Source organism: Prionailurus bengalensis, chromosome A1 (genome assembly GCF_016509475.1).
Source record: "Prionailurus bengalensis isolate Pbe53 chromosome A1, Fcat_Pben_1.1_paternal_pri, whole genome shotgun sequence".
In the NCBI taxonomy this organism is placed as follows: Eukaryota; Metazoa; Chordata; class Mammalia; order Carnivora; family Felidae; genus Prionailurus; species Prionailurus bengalensis.
This window is the reverse complement of record NC_057343.1, coordinates 95,500,393-95,519,132: the sequence shown is the minus strand read 5'-3', so window position 1 is coordinate 95,519,132 and position 18,740 is coordinate 95,500,393. Positions and strand designations below refer to the sequence as shown.

The window sequence follows — 18,740 nt, the reverse complement described above, 5'->3', positions numbered from 1 at the left end:
ACCGCCACCTGCTTCCCCAAGGACTGTGCCTCGGCTCGCACACGCAGCTGTTGTGAATCCCCAGTCAACAGCTGACATGACTCATTAGAACCTCACGCTCCTGCCCGGCAATCCCCTCACGCCTCTCGAACCTTCTCTGCTAGCCTTCATGCCCAGCTCACGGTCTGTGGCTGCGTGCTCCCTGCCCTCCCTGTCCTCCCTGTCTCCCACCCCTGCCCTGGGTGACTCCCCACCCAGGGTTAATCATGTTTTCTCCAGGGCCTCCACCCAGAAGGAAAAGAAACAGTCTGACTTCAGTGAGGGTGACGGGGCAGAGGGGCAAGAAATCCTTTCCCCACACGCAGAAATCCACGCACAGGCCTTTCTCTCTGGCAGCTTCCATCTGAGTGTGTCTCACTTAAAATCCATTCCTCTCCGGTTGCCAGCCTGACACGGGGGATGAGGGGTTAGGAGATTGCTCTGTGGTAATAGGGACAAATTCATCTCAGCTGACCTTCCAGAGAGATGCTGGGTGTTTTGTTTTGTTTGGTTCAGAAAGGGCAGTTACTCAAATAGTGTTTGGAGAGTGAATCATTAATAAGTTGTCCCCGCAACAAACCCTTCAAGAACCTATCAACCTGGGTGGCTCAGTCAGTGTCTGACTTTGGCTCAGGTCATGTTCTTGTGGCTTATGGGTTCGAGCCCCATGTCGGGCTCTGTGCTGACAGCCCGGAGCCTGGAGCCTGCCTCGGATTCTGTGTCTCCCTCTCTCTCTGCCCCTCCCCTGCTCACGCTCTGGCTCTCTCTCTCAAAAATAAATATTAAGAAAAAGAAAAGAACCTATCAACACAGCCTCAGTTGCTCAGAAGAGAGATTCCTCCCGCACAGGGCTTATCTCCGGGCAATTGGAGGATGCATAACGTCTGTTCAAAGAGCACCTGTTTGGGGAAGCTTTGGGATGGCGTCTAAGCCAGCAGGGCTATTCTAGGCTACGGTGAACCGTGGGAGGCCAAAAGCAAACGGATGTGCCACCTGCAGGTGGGGCCCAGCCGACAGAACAGGGTAGACCAGATGACCTTTCTCCTCTGGTGCTCTCTGGTTCTGGGTTCCTTACCTGAACTTCCTTCTTTTGTGAAGACAACCATCTAGACGAATGGAGATGACCTTTGAAGACCAATCGCGACCTTCCACTGGGACATTTGCATGTGATTCCTACGGAAAGGTCACCCGAGAATTCCGTGGTTGAAGAGCATCCTTTCAAACAGCAAATGTGACAATTAAAACAAAGCACCCTTCTCATGTGGTGGCAGTGCGGAAGCAGCTGGGCTCCAGGATGGCTTGGCCGGCCCAGGCCTGTGGCATTTGTCACCTAAGGGAAACAATAGCATCTCTGTAGGCATTTCTGTCTGAAAGGGCGAGAGCTGTTGCCAGCTGCTCAGCTCAGGCCAACAAGAGAGGGGCAACAGGAGAACACCCATCGTGACTGTGGAGCATCCTCGCACCTTCCCAAAGCCCCCATATTGTCCTGCCCCCTCGTGACGGTGTGCGCATGCGCATACCGGTGACAAAGGCACGGTCTTGATTCTGGAGCGGGACATGAAGCTTCGGGCATAGGGTAGGCGTGGTGGCTGTGGGTGTGTGTCTTCCATTCCACTCAGAAATAGCCAGGTCGCCCACAGCTCTGTCCTCCAATTGAAAAATGTGCGTTGGACTGTGAGCCACAGATACACATCTCACTTTCTCCCATTTTTTTTCCAGTCTCCGGTGGAACCAAGTCTTCCATGGAAGCGACCATTTATGGATAGATTATGGTTCCTCTAAAAAGACTCTCAAACGCTGGTCATCCTGGTGGATACTCTGTTCAGAGGGAAACTGACCCATGTAAAGCCCTTGCTGCTTCTCCATCTAGATCCCTCCCACGCAGCTCATCGGGTCAAGGGCTGGGGCCTAACCCATAAAAAGAACCAATGGACACCTTTCCAATGACTTAGGAGCCATATGGTTTCTAAGAAAATAACTATGTAAGTGGAGGAGGAAACATTGAACCTATTACATTCTCTCTGTCTCTCTGTCTCTCTCTCTCTCTTTCTCCCTTGAAGCTGAGCCATGAATAAGAGAATTTCCCATTGGGAGGAGAAATCGTTTCTGAAGAGTCATGAAGTAAATTTAGAACGAAAGAAGCCAAAGGTAAGGGTGAGTTGGGGCAGTGGGCAAACACAAGGAGCCACTGATGGTTGTGAGTGAGCAAGAAAGAGACACAGCAGGTAGGTATTTTGTCCTGATGGTGCAGTATTTGAGGAGGACCCCACAGAAGCCCCCTTGAATCCTTCTGTTCCATTTCCAGATGACCCTTCTGTACCTCGGTTTTCTGTCCTAGGTTTCGGACTTCCTCATTGTTGCACATATACCTTAACATTAATTCCCCTTCACTTTGGCTAGCTTCAAGAAGTCTCTATCCCTTCCCTGAAGATAAACCTGGAAAACAGAAAAACAGACACCCTGGGGAGACTAGCTTTCCCAGGGTCCAAAAAAGAAAGGGTGATTATATTAAGTACACATTTAAGGGGCGCCTGGGGGCTCAGTCGGTTAAGCGTCCGATTCTTAATTTTGGCTCACATCATAATCTTACAGTTTTGTGAGTTCGAGCCCCGCGTCGGGCTCTGTGTGCTGACTACAAAGGGCCAACTTGGGATTCTCTGTCTCCCCCTCTGTCTCCCCCTCCCCTGCTCTCACTCTCTCGTCTCTCAAAAAGAAATCTAAAAAAGAACACATTTAATTGTTGCTGTTCTATCTGATTAAAGGAAGGAGGAAAAAGAATTCTGATCTATAAGGCGATCACCAGATCCAGGGAAGGTGTTCAGGCAGCCAAAGGCATTGGCTGTAATTTATACAGATTATTGTATATTATATTGTAGATTATAATCTGTAATTTATACAGATTATTGAGTAACCTGACTGCCTCAGAGGGAGAGAGAGGGGAGTGTGATCTCTCCTGCTAGGAGGGCTGTCCCTTTGGAGACGTGAAAAACTGAAGTCACGGCAGGCAGCTTTCATGTCCCCCCCCTGGGAAAGACCAGCAACATTGGCACCCCAGCACATGTGGCCTAAGAGGTCAAGCCCTATTCTGCCTGGTTCCTTGAGCCTTGTGGACACTGACCCAAGATGAGAGATTCACATTCCAAACTGGGTGTCAGTCACTCAGGCGTTTTATCTTTTTTCCTGTTGTATCTATAATGAACACGCTCTAGGAGAGGAAGAATGCACAGTATTTTAACAGGTGTCGAGAAGCTTCTATGCCATTACATATTCATTACAGCCTGTTTGAGGAGGCTGGGAGGACCCAGGTAGAGCAGGTTATATAATATTTAAAAACCTCAGCTAACCAGAAGTCAGCTAACCATAACTTCTCAATTAACCAGACATTTAACTATTACTTTTATAAACATAAACCAAAAACAATAAAAATACAAATAAAAATTGTCAGACTAGGTTATGTCTCAGCAGCTACACATTAGAGATCTCTAGGACCAGGACACTGAGATGTTGCAGGATCTTGACTCGTGTGAAAATGTTTGGCTTGCCCATCAACCTCTACTGACAAAGGCATGGGTGTGATCACAAGTATTTTGGGCAGATTTGCAACAAGTTTCTATTTTGTTCTCATGGAAGCAGGGAATTGGTTGTTTAAATGTCCACCTATGAGATCCTAAACATAAGTGTTTAAGATTATACCAGCCTGAATATCACATTTTCTTCTGGAGAAGAGGGATCTTGAGGGAGGATTTGTCCACATGCCAAGCTAGACAAAAGCCTCAAGTACTCAAAGGCATCAGTGAGCCATTGGACAGAAACAGGTCTTGGGATTTGGACTCATTTGGTCAAGAGACATGGGTTCCAGCCTCAGCCTTGCCAGTCAGGGAACAACTTTGAGAAAGCTTGGTCCCATTTTCCTTGGCTGCAAAATGGAGAGACTGTATTAATGTCTAAAATGGCCTATCTTCAGAGATGACCTCACTTCCAAAACCTGCTCCATCATGTGGAGAGTAAATTTAGAGGCTACCTGTCTTATTTTGAGCCCTCAACTCAAGGCAAGTGATGGAGGAAGATACCTTTGAGAAAATCCCAAGCTCTGTATTACAGTTTTGCCCTCTGAGGGAAACTCCACCTGGGATAATCATCCTCCATATGTAGTCCTAGTTGTAGTTCACAAACTACTTTTCTTGATATAGAAAGATCTTGAAGGTTCTAGCCCATCACTCAGATTTGTCATTCAAAGATATATTCCTCCCACACTGGGAACTCCCTGACCAGAACTGAGATTATGTAGCCCTGAAGACCCCTTTTAGTGTCTCTCAGACCCTTCATCCCAGGTCAAATCCAGAAGTTCTTCCAAATCCATTTGTAGGTGAGGCAATGGGAGGCTTTGTGTGGGAAAAGGATGACATGCTTCCTTCCTCTTACAGCTGGGTGACCTCCCTCTTCAGGACTCCCACAGCCTCACTGGCCAAGGGGTCAGGGGCCTGTAAAATAGGGTAGAACCAGGTTTCCTCTCAGACCCCAAAAATCAACCCACTGCAACTGGTGCGTGTGATCTATCTACTGTAATCAGACTGGGAGAGAGAATATTCCTAATGGTTACTGCCTTGGGCTCTGGGGCCACGAAGTTGGGACAAGTGACTTCATCTACTAAGGCTTTAATCTCCTCATCTGTAAAATGGGCTTAAAAACAGTCTGGACTTCATAAGGTTGGTGTGCCAATTCAGTGAGAGAGTTTATGCCAAGTACTTGGTGTGTAGGAAGTGTTTAGTAGCATGTAGCTCATGTTTTGTTGTGTCCCAAGGATCCCCCAAACCCTTCTGTGTTCGCCCAAAGTCTCCTGAAGACAGGGCATCACAGGAGTTAAATTTGATATGACCTCCATGTCTCATCTAGGAGAAGGAACGGGGGCTGATAAACCTTCCGATTTGTGGTGAGCACGAAGTGGTTCATTGGGTCTGAGCCGACAGCTCTGATTTTTGCACCTGTGACTTCACTCAGTCCAGAAGCACCACCTCTGCTTTCCGTAGATAAAGGTGAGAAATTAGTCATTTTTGTCACCTTCCTTCCAGCCTCGATAATTTCAGTTGCACCTATGTTCGTTAGAGTTCCATAACTTTTAGTTGAGGTTTGGGCATTCAAACGCACCCAGGCTCGATTAGAAAGGAAGAAGTTGCATCATTTCATAAAAAGAGGAATAATACCCAGAGTCTTAGTGTGGCACCTGAGGCTGAACCAAGGGGATCAAGGGCGCGGTCAGGGGTTCACTCATTCTGCCTCTGCCATTTGCCAGCTGTGGACAAGTCGGACTTCTCCAAGACCACACTTCCTTCTTTATGAGGAGGAGAAGGTAAAAGCCTGGCAATGTTCCCTTCCTAGGGTCATGGTGGAGACAGCGTTCTACAGCTCAGTATTTGTCGGTGCTGAGTCTACTCAGCTTCTCTCCCAGACCCATTGATGGCTGGTAGGCAACTGCATTAACCATTTGGTATCTCTCCATCAACTGGCAACCAAAAGCAGGCAGCTAGCTCATCCACCCGCCGGACTGGACTCCCAACTTGGGGCAAGTCTACCTACTTGGACTGTGCCAGTACAGCCCTGAGCCTGCAAATCCACCACCGGCAGGGGGAGCACTTCCCCATCTCCCACAGGTAGTCACCCTCCCCTGCACCCGGGGTGGGGGTGGGGGTGGGGAGCAGGCTGGAGGCAACAGAACGGGGACCTTCAGCACCTGATTCCTACTAAAGATCACCAGCCCCTAGACAGAGTCCACATCCAGCTGGAATGTGGTAGGGACGTCATGACTCCGGGTTGTGGCTCTGATAAGATACACAGAAAATCCTCCTCCTCCTCCTGTCCTTCTCCTGAGGATCTCTGAGTTCTCCAGTGGAACTCTGCCGTGCTCCCCCATCTGATGTCCCATCAAGTCTTGGTCACAGCATTTCCAACCTGGCCTTCACTGTTTCTTTGTTTCGCTTTTACTATTCAACGTTCAGTCATTCATAGCAAGGACCCTGGTCTCACACTACCTGAATTTCAATGCTGCTTCCTACATATGCGACATTAGCCAAGTTACCCAATCTCTCTGTGTCTCCTGTTCTGCACCTGTTAAAAAAAAAAAAAAGGTAATAATAGCTCCTCCTTTTATACAGCTGTCCTGAGGACTGAGTGAGTTTATGCAGGTAAAGTGGTTGTCAGAGTCTAAACACTGTATTACTGCTGGCTTCTTGTTATTGTGTTCTTATGCCTCAGTGACATCTTGTAATTAGTGGCGTTGTGAGGAGGTATCATCTCACAGGAGGAAGGGAGCAGAGACTGTCCAGTCAGCTCTCACCAGGACGCTGAGTGAATCCATTGTGTTGCAAAACACAGTTGGACTCTTCTTTGTTTATCATGATCCTAGGGCAGCTCAGTCCTTCCTGTTCTTGGGATGGTTCCTCTTCTTCCGGAACTTTCTGTTTATTTCTGTAGATCCACCCTCCCCAGTTACACAGAGAGAAATAGAGATCTATATTTTACAAAAAGACATAGATAATTTTTTTTAAAAAACTCAAACTACCCAAACACGTCAACCTCACCACTGTCATGCTTAACCCCACACCATGGCTTGAGATGGGGAAGAAAAAGGCAGTTATGCCTGTTCTCGCTCTCCCTAAATGCGGGATGGTTTGGTTCTTCTGAATATTTATCCTGAAGAGCCATCTTTCTAATGTCTTCAACAACAAGGGGCACCTGGGTGGCTCAGTTGTTGAAGCGTCTGACTCTGGCTCAGGTCATGATCTCGTGGTCCATGAGTTCGAGCCCTGCATCAGGCTCTGTACTGACAGCTCAGAACCTGGAGCCTGCTTCAGATTCTGTGTCTCCCTCTATCTGCCCCTCCCTGGCTTACACTCTGTCTCTCTCTCTCAAAAATAAATAAACCTTAAAAAAAATTAAACAATAAAATCTTCAACAACAAGAGGAGTAGAATTAATGAAGAATTCTCACAGGTAAACCTGTCTTTTTTGGCCACTTGGGTAAAAGTGGAAATAATGTTCCCAAACCCTACCCCACATCCTCTCCCTACCCAGACCCCAATCCTCACAGCCCTGATAGCAGCTCGGGGACAAAGTCATCTTCCCAGAAAGTGCTGGCCACAGACACAGGGGGAGGAGGGTGGGGTGGGGGCGGGGAGGGAGCTACCTCCGCTTTGAACCAGACTCTGCACCCTGCTCACACCCCACCCCACCCCATCCGGGTGGCACAACGTATACCCCGGGCATTTCTAAATCATTGCCCATCAGCTTCCCAGTAAAACAAAAAGGCCAGAGCTGGCACTTTAATTCTCTCCCCACCCAAGCTGTTCATGCAAGAAAAAAAAAAATTTTTTAAGACTACAAGTTGAAAGGCTTTTTTTTAAGCGCCTACCCACATTAAAGGAGGACTATTTAATTCTGGAGCTACAGCTACAAGATCAAAAATAGGAATAATTAAAGCCTGAGATGTAACTGTTAAGAAAGGCGTTTTTTATTTTCTTTGCCAAGTCCTTAAACAGGTAAACCACATATTTAAAGAAAGCACTAAGATCTGAAAATCCCAATGGGAATTTTTTTTTCTTGTTTAAGGCATAACGAATTCAGTCTTCAGAGACCACAGAGCAGAGTTTGTTAAGCTCCCTGAACTGTCAGCTGAATAATTATCTGGCAAAGCCTGTGTGTAGGTGACTCCCCACGATTTCACTTCTTTCCTGTTTTGAAACAGAAGGTCACCAACCTCTGGAACAAAATTTGGCAAACTCAGGGAATGTCAGCTTGTGGCCTTCCTTTGCATTAGGGGATATTTCATTTTTAAGTCTTGCAAATATGTATACTGAATGCCACTCAAGTACATGTCCTAGAGAATGTAGAATTTAAAAGCAAAAGAAATAAAATTAAAAAAAAAAAAAACAACCAAACACAAAAACAATCTCCCTTTTTTCAGAGTGGCTGGAGCCAAATGAACCTTATGTCAAAACCCATGAACAGTCTGACAATTTATATTCCAAGGAGAAGGTGAAGCAGGAACATTGAGGGTCGAATGCAAAAAAAAAAAAAAAAAAAAAAAAAAAAAATCTCATTACAGCCAAACCTGTTGGTTTTTTAATAAGATTATAATTTTAAATTGTGGCCTTAAAATACCTGAGTGCTTGGACGTTACTGCTTTAAAATCTCCACTTGAGAGGCTGTGGCTGTGGGGGTTCTGGTTCACCTAAAAGGAGTCTGGACAGCTGATTCATGGGCGCTTCCTTCTGTCACATGAACCTCATCCTGTTTTGAAACTGAAGTATTCAGTCTCCATCCCCATAGGATGCAAGGTACCTTCAAGGAAAGACAATGCATGTCATTATCCTAACTTGACTGAAGGCAGAGCTAAGCAGAGATGAGACTTGAGATCTTGAACTTGAGATCAGATGCAAAACCTGACGTGGAGCAGAGATCACACCTGGCTTGCCTTTGTCCCAAAAGAACGTTGCCTGGGTGTCAGGCAGGACTGTTGACTACACCTGACCAGGTGTGGGGAGGTGGGATTTGCAGAAGGGAACACAAAACCTCAGTTCCTTGTAAAGGAGAAAAATGAACAGCCCACCTGCTCCAGAACTGGCCAGCTTCTCTCAAGTTTGGCCAAATAGGACATTCCGTTGCTCTTATCCTAAAACCAGAAAACTACCTCCCTCGCTCCTGCTACTGCCTCTGTTATCTGCCAAATGTCAAAATGGGCCTGGAGTAGGCTGTCTGCTTTGCTCTCCAGGGTAGTAGAGTTGAGCGAGGGGCAATGATCAGCCAGTGCTGTCCTAGACTCACGTCTGCAGCTGGAAATCACCTAGCCACACAGTCTCCATTATCCGTGCAGACAAAGGTGGTTGAGAAAAGAGGCAGCTCCCCGATGCAGCCGTAACTATTCCTGATGGGACCTTATTTCTAGAATCAGCAGCCTACACTGTGTTCCCGGGACTGGAACCTGATAGGTACACCCTCTACATTCTCTGGACAAACCAAAGGATGACGAAACAAGCACAGAGAAACGACCCTGTGACCATGTGTTTGATCATTTCTCTTTGGAATCAGGAGCGAAGTTGGTCAATTGTTCTAGTTTGCCCTGATTTTTTTTCAGGGCACCCCAGCCCTCAGAAGGTATAGGTTTATATGACTGCCCCTTGCCTCAAGAAAAGCTGCAAACTCCTTGGGAAACCTTTCTATCCTGTCACCTGTATTTCCCAAAGTTTGGGGCGGGTATTCGTCTCCTGTCTTTACTTAGGCTACTTGATTATCAGTGTTCCAAGAACCTTAAACATCTAAGTCTTTTTCACCGTTTCTCCCTCAAGCTCTAAAGCCCTTGTGAAAACTGACCCTCAAGGTGCATCCTGATGTCTTGTGGACCCCAGGTGGGACATGAGGATTACGCCGTGATGAGTGTGCAAGCCAGTTTCAAATATGTGGTCCATGCCTATAAACCCACGAGAGCTTGAAAGCTGCCATTGTTGATGCCAGCCTGACTCAAAAGACAGAAAATATCCCAGCATACCCAGATATTCCTCTCAACCCCCCTTCCTGTCTTCTTTGATAACATTAACTCCATGATCACTGTTGTTACCAAATTCTGGTCTTTGCCTGCTGCCCCAACACCAGCCTTCACCCCTCCAACCCACTTTCTTTCTTTCTAGAAGCCACAACGATTGTATGACTTGCTCCAACCGAGCAAGTCAGTCAATGGCCAGAGGTCATTCTGAGCATTAGCTTTCCGTTCTGCAAAACCTACACACCAAATTGAAGAGCAGACAAATAAATCCACAGCTTGGGGTCATCAGGGTAAGGGGCTAAAATAAGATCTCATTTTGTTTGACAGGTGCATGGAATCGGGGATTTAAATTTCGGGAAATCTCCATGAGAGAAAGTAAACCCATGGTCATCGTCATGGGTAGTCATCAGTCAAGTGTTACAATGTGGACACGTTTCACCCAGATTGGTCCCCAAATAATTCCTAAAACTTCCTAAGTTTCTTGCAATCTATGAGAAATATGTCTGGTGCCCCGCCCCCCACCCATTTAGTCCTTACACATTTTTTAGTTATTGGTCCCCAAATAATTCCTAAAACTTCCTAAGTTTCTTGCAATCTATGAGAAATGTTTCTGGTGCCCCGCCCCCCACCCGTTTAGTCCTTACACATTTTTTAGTTTAGCTTTCCCAATATTGCAATTGCTTATGAATGGGGTGTAGTATCTGGCCAACTTACTGAAATTCTCTTACTAGTTCAGATCATTTTGCGGTTGATTGAGAAGGATTTTCCAAAGAGACAATTATACAGTCTGCAAGTAAAAACAGTTTTGTCTCTCCTTTTTCAATACTAATACATTTTGTTATTTTATACCGTTTTATTCCATTAGCTCAGATGTTGAATAATAACAGTGTTTGTCTTTGTTTCTGATTTCAAACAGGTGACTCACCGCTGAAGATGAGGTTTGTAGAGGGGTTTCTTTCCTTTATGAAAATGAGGCTGTTTTATTTTAATTCTGTTTTGTTAAGTGTTTTTCTTTTTTACATCACAAATGGGTCTTTGTTGAGCTCATTAAAACAGTTTTTCTGAATCTATTGAGATGACGTTATGATTTTTCTCGTAATTCTTGATCAAATGAATTACATTAATAGATTTCTTCATGTTGAAATATCCTGGCATTCCAGGGATAAGCCCTGCTTTGTTAAGACATATTATTCTTTTAGGACACAGATGGATTTAATTTACTACTGCTTATTTAGGATTTTGGTGTCCTTGTTCATAAATTTGATTGATCTATATTTTCTTTCCCCTCGATATCTTTGTTTAGTCTTGTTATACGGTTACACAAGCCTCATAGATGAGAAGCTTCCAAGTTTATTCTAGGTTCAGAAAGAAGTTCTAGACCCCCCAAATTATCTGTTTCTTGGTGATCTGAGCTTTATGATTAACTTTGCCTAACTTTTAAATGTTTCTATAACTATACCTCTTTAGTCAATTTTAGAATTTATATTTGCCAGGAAATCACCATTTTAAAATCCACATTTGCACATTTATTTTAAAAAGTTGAGCATGGTATGTTTTTATGTTTTAAGTCTTCTAACAGAATATACACCCTTTCTTATTTCTGATGTTTCATCAATTTTCTCCTTATTAATAATTGGCCTTGATCAAAGCCTTGATCATTTTTCTTTTTTTGCATTTACTCCATTAAGTGCTGCATTTTCTCATGTTTATTCTCTCCTACTTTTGGGGGGATTACCTTACAATTTGTTATCTAGCTTCTTGATTCATAAGTTTAGTAAAAAAACAAAACCCAAAAAAACCTCCTCATTATCTAATTAGACTATTTCAAACTGTAAAATGTTCTCTGCCTATTATTTTGCATGCATCCCACAAATTTTTTCTTTAATGCTGTGCTCACATTCTTGTTTATTCCTAACTTGTTTGTAATTTCAGTAAGGTTTTCTCTTCAATCTAGGAGTTATTTAAAAGTCTGTGTTAAAATGTCCCGGTAATTGTATCTAGACTATATAAAGAACTCCTACACATCAATACAGAAAAGACAGCTCATTACAAAATGAATAAATAAACATTGGAACAGGCAACTCGTCAAGAAGATATATGAATGGCTAAAAAAACATGTGAAAAGGTAGTCAACATTAGCAGTCTTCAGGGAAATGCAAATTCAAACTACAATGAGATACCACTTGCCATCCACCAAACGGTTGCCATTTTAAAGATGTGAAAATATCAAGGGCTCCTGGGTGGCTCAGTCGGGTGAGTGTCCAACTTAAGCTTAGGTCATGATCTCACGGGTTCATGGGATTGAGTCCCACGTTTGGCTCTGTGATGGCAGTGCGGAGCCTGCTTGGGATTCTCTGTCTCCCTCTCTCTCTGCCTCTCCCCTGCTCATGCTGTCTCTCTCTCTCTCAAAAAATAAACATTGAATGAATGAATAAATGAATAAATGAATGAATGAATGAATAAATAAATAAATTATGTTAAAATATCAAATATTGGTGAGAAAGAGGAGCAAAAACTCTCGTATGTGGCTGACAAAAGTATAAAATGGCACAACCACTTTGGAAAAGAGTGGTAGTTTGGTGGCAGTTTCTAATAAAATGAAATTTACCTCAACCCGATAAGACCAAGATTCTGTTACTAGGTACATGCCCCAAATAAATGAAGGCACATATTCAGAAAAGTCCTTGTACAAAAATGTTTCGGGCCGCCTGTGTGGCTCAGTCGGTTGAGCATCTGACTGTGGCTCAGGTCATGGTCTCATGGGTTGTGAGTTCAAGCCCCGCGTTGGGCTCTTTGCTGACAGCCCAGAGCCCGGAGTCCGCTTCGGATTCTGTGTCTCCTTCTCTCTGCCCCTCCCCCACTTGCGATCTGTCTCTGTCTCAAAAATAAATAAACATTAAAAAAAATTTTTTTTAAATGTTTCTATTAGCTTTATGCAGGTGCAATAACCCCACACTGAAGTCTGGATTACCACACAGTAATATATCTGCACAGAGACATACTACTTAAAAAATGAGTAAGTAAATAAGGGATGAACAGTTCGTACGTACCACAAACAACAGGGATGCATCTCAAAAACATGCTGAGTGGAAGAAGCCAGATACAAAAGAGTATCTGCTATGTGAACCATTTACATAAAGTTCAAGAACGGTGATTGTCTCTGGGTGGGGGCATGACCAGAAAGGGGCAGGAGGAATCTTTTTGGGGTGATGGAAATGTTCTAGATCTTCAGCTGGATGATTACTGAGGGGTGAACATCAAAATTCTGTGAGCTCCACAACTGAATACTTTAACTATATAAATTATACTTAGAAGAACACCAACAACAACATAAAGTGTTTCCCTTCCCCCCTCCTTTTGTAGTTAATTTATACTATTATTGCATTTGGCTAGTAAATTTATTTAAATACTTTCAACTACTTAATATTTGCTGAGATTTCCTTTGAATCATAGTAGATAGTGCATTTTTGTTACTGCTCCATAAGTATTTGAAAGAATATATGTTATTCTGTTAAAAATAACCTATACAGCTTGTAGTGTCTTATTCAAATATACCAGTTTTCTTTTTTTTTTTTAATGATATTTCTATTTCTGAGAGAACTATGCTAAAATTGTGGCTTTTTCCACTCATTTCATCCGGTAAACATTTGCTGAGTTCCTACCCTTTGAGGAACATACATTAACAGTTGAGAGGAAAGGGTGTGGAGCTAGAACCCTTGGGCATGAATTCTGACTCGGGTATTGACTAGTTGTGTGACAGTGAATATGTCATGCCTCTCTATGCCCCAGTTTCTATATCTTTAAGATGTGGACAGTATAGTATCTGTCTATGTATCTGTCATACCTATTAAATAACTACATGTGAAGTCCTAGAATAATGCTTGCATATAATAAGGACTTAATAAATGTTATCTATTATATGACAGAAACTATGGTTAGCCCTGGAGATATTACAATGAAAGAGAGAATATAAGACATGGTCTGAGACCTCCTGGGGCTTACCTTGCAATGGAGGAGTCAGACTTTTTGTCAATTGCATATATAAATGTATAATTACGCTGGGATAAATGCAATGAAAGAAAACAGTATCATAAGAGCATATAATGAAACATCATCTATTTTGAGGGACTGGAGAAGACTTTCCTAAGGAAGTAGTATTTGGGTCGAGGAGAATGTGGTTATGACTTTAGAATACAAAATAATTTCTTTTTTTTTTTTTTTTTTAATTTTTTTTTTCAACGTTTATTTATTTTTGGGACAGAGAGAGACAGAGCATGAACAGGGGAAGGGCAGAGAGAGAGGGGGACACAGAATCGGAAACAGGCTCCAGGCTCTGAGCCATCAACCCAGAGCCCGACGCGGGGCTCGAACTCACAGACCGCGAGATCGTGACCTGGCTGAAGTCGGACGCTTAACCGACTGCGCCACCCAGGCGCCCCACAAAATAATTTCTTAAACAAGTCACAGTAAGTATAGTTCATAAAATTTTATTGCATTAAAATTTAAACTTGTATAGTTCAGGGGCACCTGGCTGGCTTAGTCAGAGGAGAATGTGACTCTTGATCCTGGGGTCATGAGTTTGAGCCCCATGTAGACTATAGAGATTACTTAAATAAATAAAACTTAAAAATTTTTTTAACTTGTATAGTTCAAAAATACCATAAATAAATTGAAAAGACAAATCAAAGACAAGGACAAGATATTGCAATGCATATGGCTGATAAAAGGTTGCAAATTTATAACGAAATTCTACAAATCAATAAGAACAAGGCAAAATGTATAAATGTGTGGACAGATGACAGGAACAAGCCATTCACAATAATCAATTGGAATTGCCAAAAAAAGACACATGTAAAGATTCCCAACCTCATTAGTAAGTAAGGTAACACACAAAATACAGTAACAATGAGATAACATGTACCTGATATAGTGGCAAAAATTTTAAAGTCTAACAATATCAATATTTGGCAATGGGAACTCTAATGCTACTCTAAAAATAAATTAATATAATTAATTTGGAGAGCAATGAGGCAATATCTAGTAATATATACTCTTTGACTCAGAAATTTTACTCCTGGGTATATACTCCAGAACTAAGCTTTCCAACTTTTTCACATCATGGCCCACAGTGGATTTTATTTTCCCCAGTTAGTGAGTCTCTGTCTTTTAATAGGAGAAATTTAGTCCATTTACATACATTGTGATAACTAATATGACTGGATATATTTCTAAAGCCTTATTTAATGTTTAAAAAAATTTTTTAATGTTTATTCATTTTTGAGAGAGACAGAGTGTGAATGGGGGAGGGGCAGAGAGAGAGGGAGACACAGAATCCGAAACAAGATCCAGTCTCTGAGCTGTCAGCACAGCCCAACGCAGGGCTTGACCCCACGAACTACAAGATCATCACCTGAGCTGAAGTTGGATGCTTAACGACTGAGCCACCCAGGTGCCCCCAGCCTTATTATAATGTTTACCATGTATCCACTTTAAAAATATCTTTGTTAGTTTTCCTTTTTTAAACCATCTGTTTCAATGGATTTTGAATTCTTTGAATTTTTTTCCTCCAATAGTTTAGACATTATATACCCTATTCCTATTTTTTCTGGTGATTATCCTTACACTTTAAAACACACTTAAGCATATATCTTTCTATGTATCTCAGGTATTTGTCAATATCTCTATACTTACCCTGAAAAGTTATCTATTGATTTGATGTAATTCCAATATTAGCCTGCTTTCAATTTCTTCTGTGTCCCAAACCCACCACATTGAAATCATTTGGGATTTTAGTTTTTGTTTAGTTCTATTCATTATTTTTCACATCACGCTATCAAAATCTTTTAAGATTTAACAATTAAGCTTATAGGTTTATTGGCTTACCACCTTCCTGTGACTTGATCACTTTCTTAGGGTCACTTTTCTTCTTGCTAGAAACACTCAAGTGTATCTTCTCAGAGAGGATCTGTGGGGGCTGAACCCTTGTATGTCAGTCATTTTATCCTGCTCTTCAATTTCACTGCTAATTTGGCTCAGCAACACGTTGTAGTTCTCTGGAGTTATTCTTTCTCCTGCAGTTGAAAATGAATGCATTCCCCTAAACTGCTATCCTTTAAAAAAAAAAAAAATTTAATGTTTATTTATTAAAAAAATTTTTTTTTAATGTTTGTTTTTGAGAGAGACAGAGACAGAATGCAAGCGGGTTAGAGGCAAAGAGAGAGGGAGACACAGAATCTGAAGCAGGCTCCAGGCTCTGAGCTGTCAGCACAGAGCCTGACACGGGCCTCAAACCCATAAACTGTGAGATCACGACCTGAGCTGTAATCAGACACTTAACTGGCTGAGCCACCCAGGTGCCCCCAAACTGCTATCCTTTTGATCTATTGCTGCCTTCCCTTATATTTCAGTTTGACAGGTATTTGTTGCATCCCTACTATGTGCTGAGTGTATTTCTAGGTATTGGGGACACAAGGGGGCTTGACATAGGCTTGTGTGTGGTGTGCTGGGTTCACTACCACCACTGTGTGTGGACTTCCTAGGTTTCCCCCTGATGACTGGCCGAGGGGCCACCCTGCTCAAAGTTAGTCAACGCCTAGGCTGGCCTACAGCACGGTGTGGTCTGATAATCGACAAAAACCCAAAAACAATAGCAACAAAACTGACCTGTGCTGATTCAGTTCTCATTCTTATGCATTTCAATGGGGAAATGCCCAAAGAACAAAGCTATAAAAATAACCCTGCCTACTCTCTGGCCATCTGCCCACCAAGGGCAGAGCTCAGGGCATCTGGTCCTTTTGATAAATGCTCTGGCCCAGCTCTGCCTGACAAACCACATCTTTCCCACTATCACTTTCTGGGCAATGACATGTGAGAAAGGAAAGACCAGCTTCTTGGCACAGCAATTCCCTAAAGAAAGAAAACAGGGCTGGGGGTGAGGGGAGCATTTATTAAATCACCTGGAGGACTTTTTAAAAATGCATGTTCAGGGGCGCCTGGGTGGCGCAGTCGGTTAAGCGTCCGACTTCAGCCAGGTCACGATCTTGCGGTCCGTGAGTTCGAGCCCCGCGTCAGGCTCAGGGCTGATGGCTCAGAGCCTGGAGCCTGTTTCGGATTCTGTGTCTCCCTCTCTCTCTGCCCCTCCCCCGTTTATGCTCTGTCTCTCTCTGTCCCAAAAATAAATAAACGTTGAAAAAAAAAATAAAAAAAATAAAAAAAATAAAATAAAATAAAAATGCATGTTCAGGGTCCTTAACCCCAGAGAATAAGATTTGACCTCTTGGGATGGTGGGGTAGGTGTTAGGGGAACTTGGGGGAAGCAAATATACATTTTGAAAAAGTATTTTAGGGAATTATCACCTCTATTGTATGTATGACTGCTCTGCCACTTCCGAGTTGACAGCCACTGATGTTATCCTGTCATTTTATAGATGAAGCAACCATGGTCCAGAGAGGAAAGGTGATTGATTTGTTACAGGCCATACAGCTAGTAGATAGCAGAGCCAGGATGAGACTCAAGGACACTTGATTCCTAGACTGTGCTTCTCCTGACTCTACCTATAATTCATCTTTAGCTCTTGCTCTTCTTGAGATCATTATCATCACCATCACCACCATTAATGTCATCACCATGATCACCATGATCACCACCATGATCACCATCATCACCATGATCACCATGATCACCACCATCATCACCACCATCACCATGACCACCATCATCACCATCATCGCCACCATCATCACCATCATCACCACCATCACCATGACCACCATCATCACCATCATCGCCACCATCATCACCATCATCACCATCACCACCACCATCATCACCATCATCACCATGACCACCATGACCACCATCACCATGACCACCATCATCACCATCATCACTATGACCACCATCATCACCATCATCACCATGACCACCATGACCACCACGACCACCATCATCACCATGACCACCATCATCACCATCATCACCATGACCACCATGACCACCATCATCACCATCATCGCCACCATCATCACCATCATCACCATGACCACCATGACCACCATCATCACCATCACCACCATCATCACCATCATCACCATGACCACTATCATCACCATCATCACCATGACCACCACGACCACCATCATCACCATGACCACCATGATCACCATCATCACCATCATCACCATGACCACCATCATCACCATCATCACCATCATCCTCATCACCTTCACCAGAAGGCTACTGGCCACTTATATAAACTTATCTCTCCAATTGACAATAATCCTACAAGGCAAGTGTTATCTCTCCAATTGACAATAATCCTACAAGGCAAGTGTTGTCTCTGTTTCTTACTCCTTGTCCACGTTCCCAACTTTTATGTACTATTCATCCTGACACACAGGATCTGTCATCAGCAGCAAATACCTCTATCTGTGCCCTGTGTCTTTTGTTGTAAGGTGTCTTCCTATCTTGCCCTAATGGAAAGTTGGCTGTGCTCTGCAAATGCCACCTCATCTGCAGACTCTCAAGTGGAGGTTATTTGGGCTTCATCAAAGCTCAAGGGTGGGATAGCTGTCCCATTGTACCTGAATTCAGTTCTCTTCACTCCTCCTTCAAAACTCCCATCCTTCAAAATTCAGGGCACACTTTACTACCTGCCACTGTTATCTACCAACTTACTCTCCATTCATTAATGACTCCAGCATCTGGCTCTCCATATTTATTCCTGACACCATTCTTGGTGACTTAACAACCTTGAAGAATAGTGGTCCATTCCACACCTTGCTCCCTGCACTCTATGACCTCCTCACCTCCAACAATCTACTTTCAACACTGTTGAAATCTACTTTCAACATTTCTACATTCTACAATGTTGAATCTACTTTCAACATTTCTACTCCCCGGCGCCCCAGCCACACTCTCATGCTTGTGTTCTAAACCCCAGTATCAGTTCTCTCTGGTCTCAATCCATGACTTTACCACCTTTGTATCTTTCTTTATAAAGATACAAAATACAGTGAAGCTTTGGTTTGCAAGCATAATTCATTCCAGAGACATGCTTGTAATCCAAAGCACTCATATATCAAAGTGAATTTCAAGAACCATTAGCTCAGTTGTGATCATGTGACATTTGGTGTCACGTACGACTCTTATTGCAAGATGTCGCTCGCTTATCAAGTTAAAATTTATTAGA

At 43.1% G+C, this 18,740-nt stretch overlaps 1 long non-coding RNA gene across 1 annotated transcript; it reads right to left on the bottom strand.

Annotated features, from left to right (window-relative positions):
* Nucleotides 1-894: 894 nt before the first annotated feature.
* Nucleotides 895-15,675, bottom strand: LOC122477718. Its single transcript, XR_006295789.1, has 4 exons — nt 15,433-15,675; nt 8,172-8,351; nt 7,011-7,014; nt 895-1,233 (listed from the first exon to the last, which is right to left on the bottom strand). It is a non-coding gene; the product is annotated as an uncharacterized LOC122477718 (long non-coding RNA).
* Between the last annotated feature and the right edge of the window lie 3,065 nt (nt 15,676-18,740).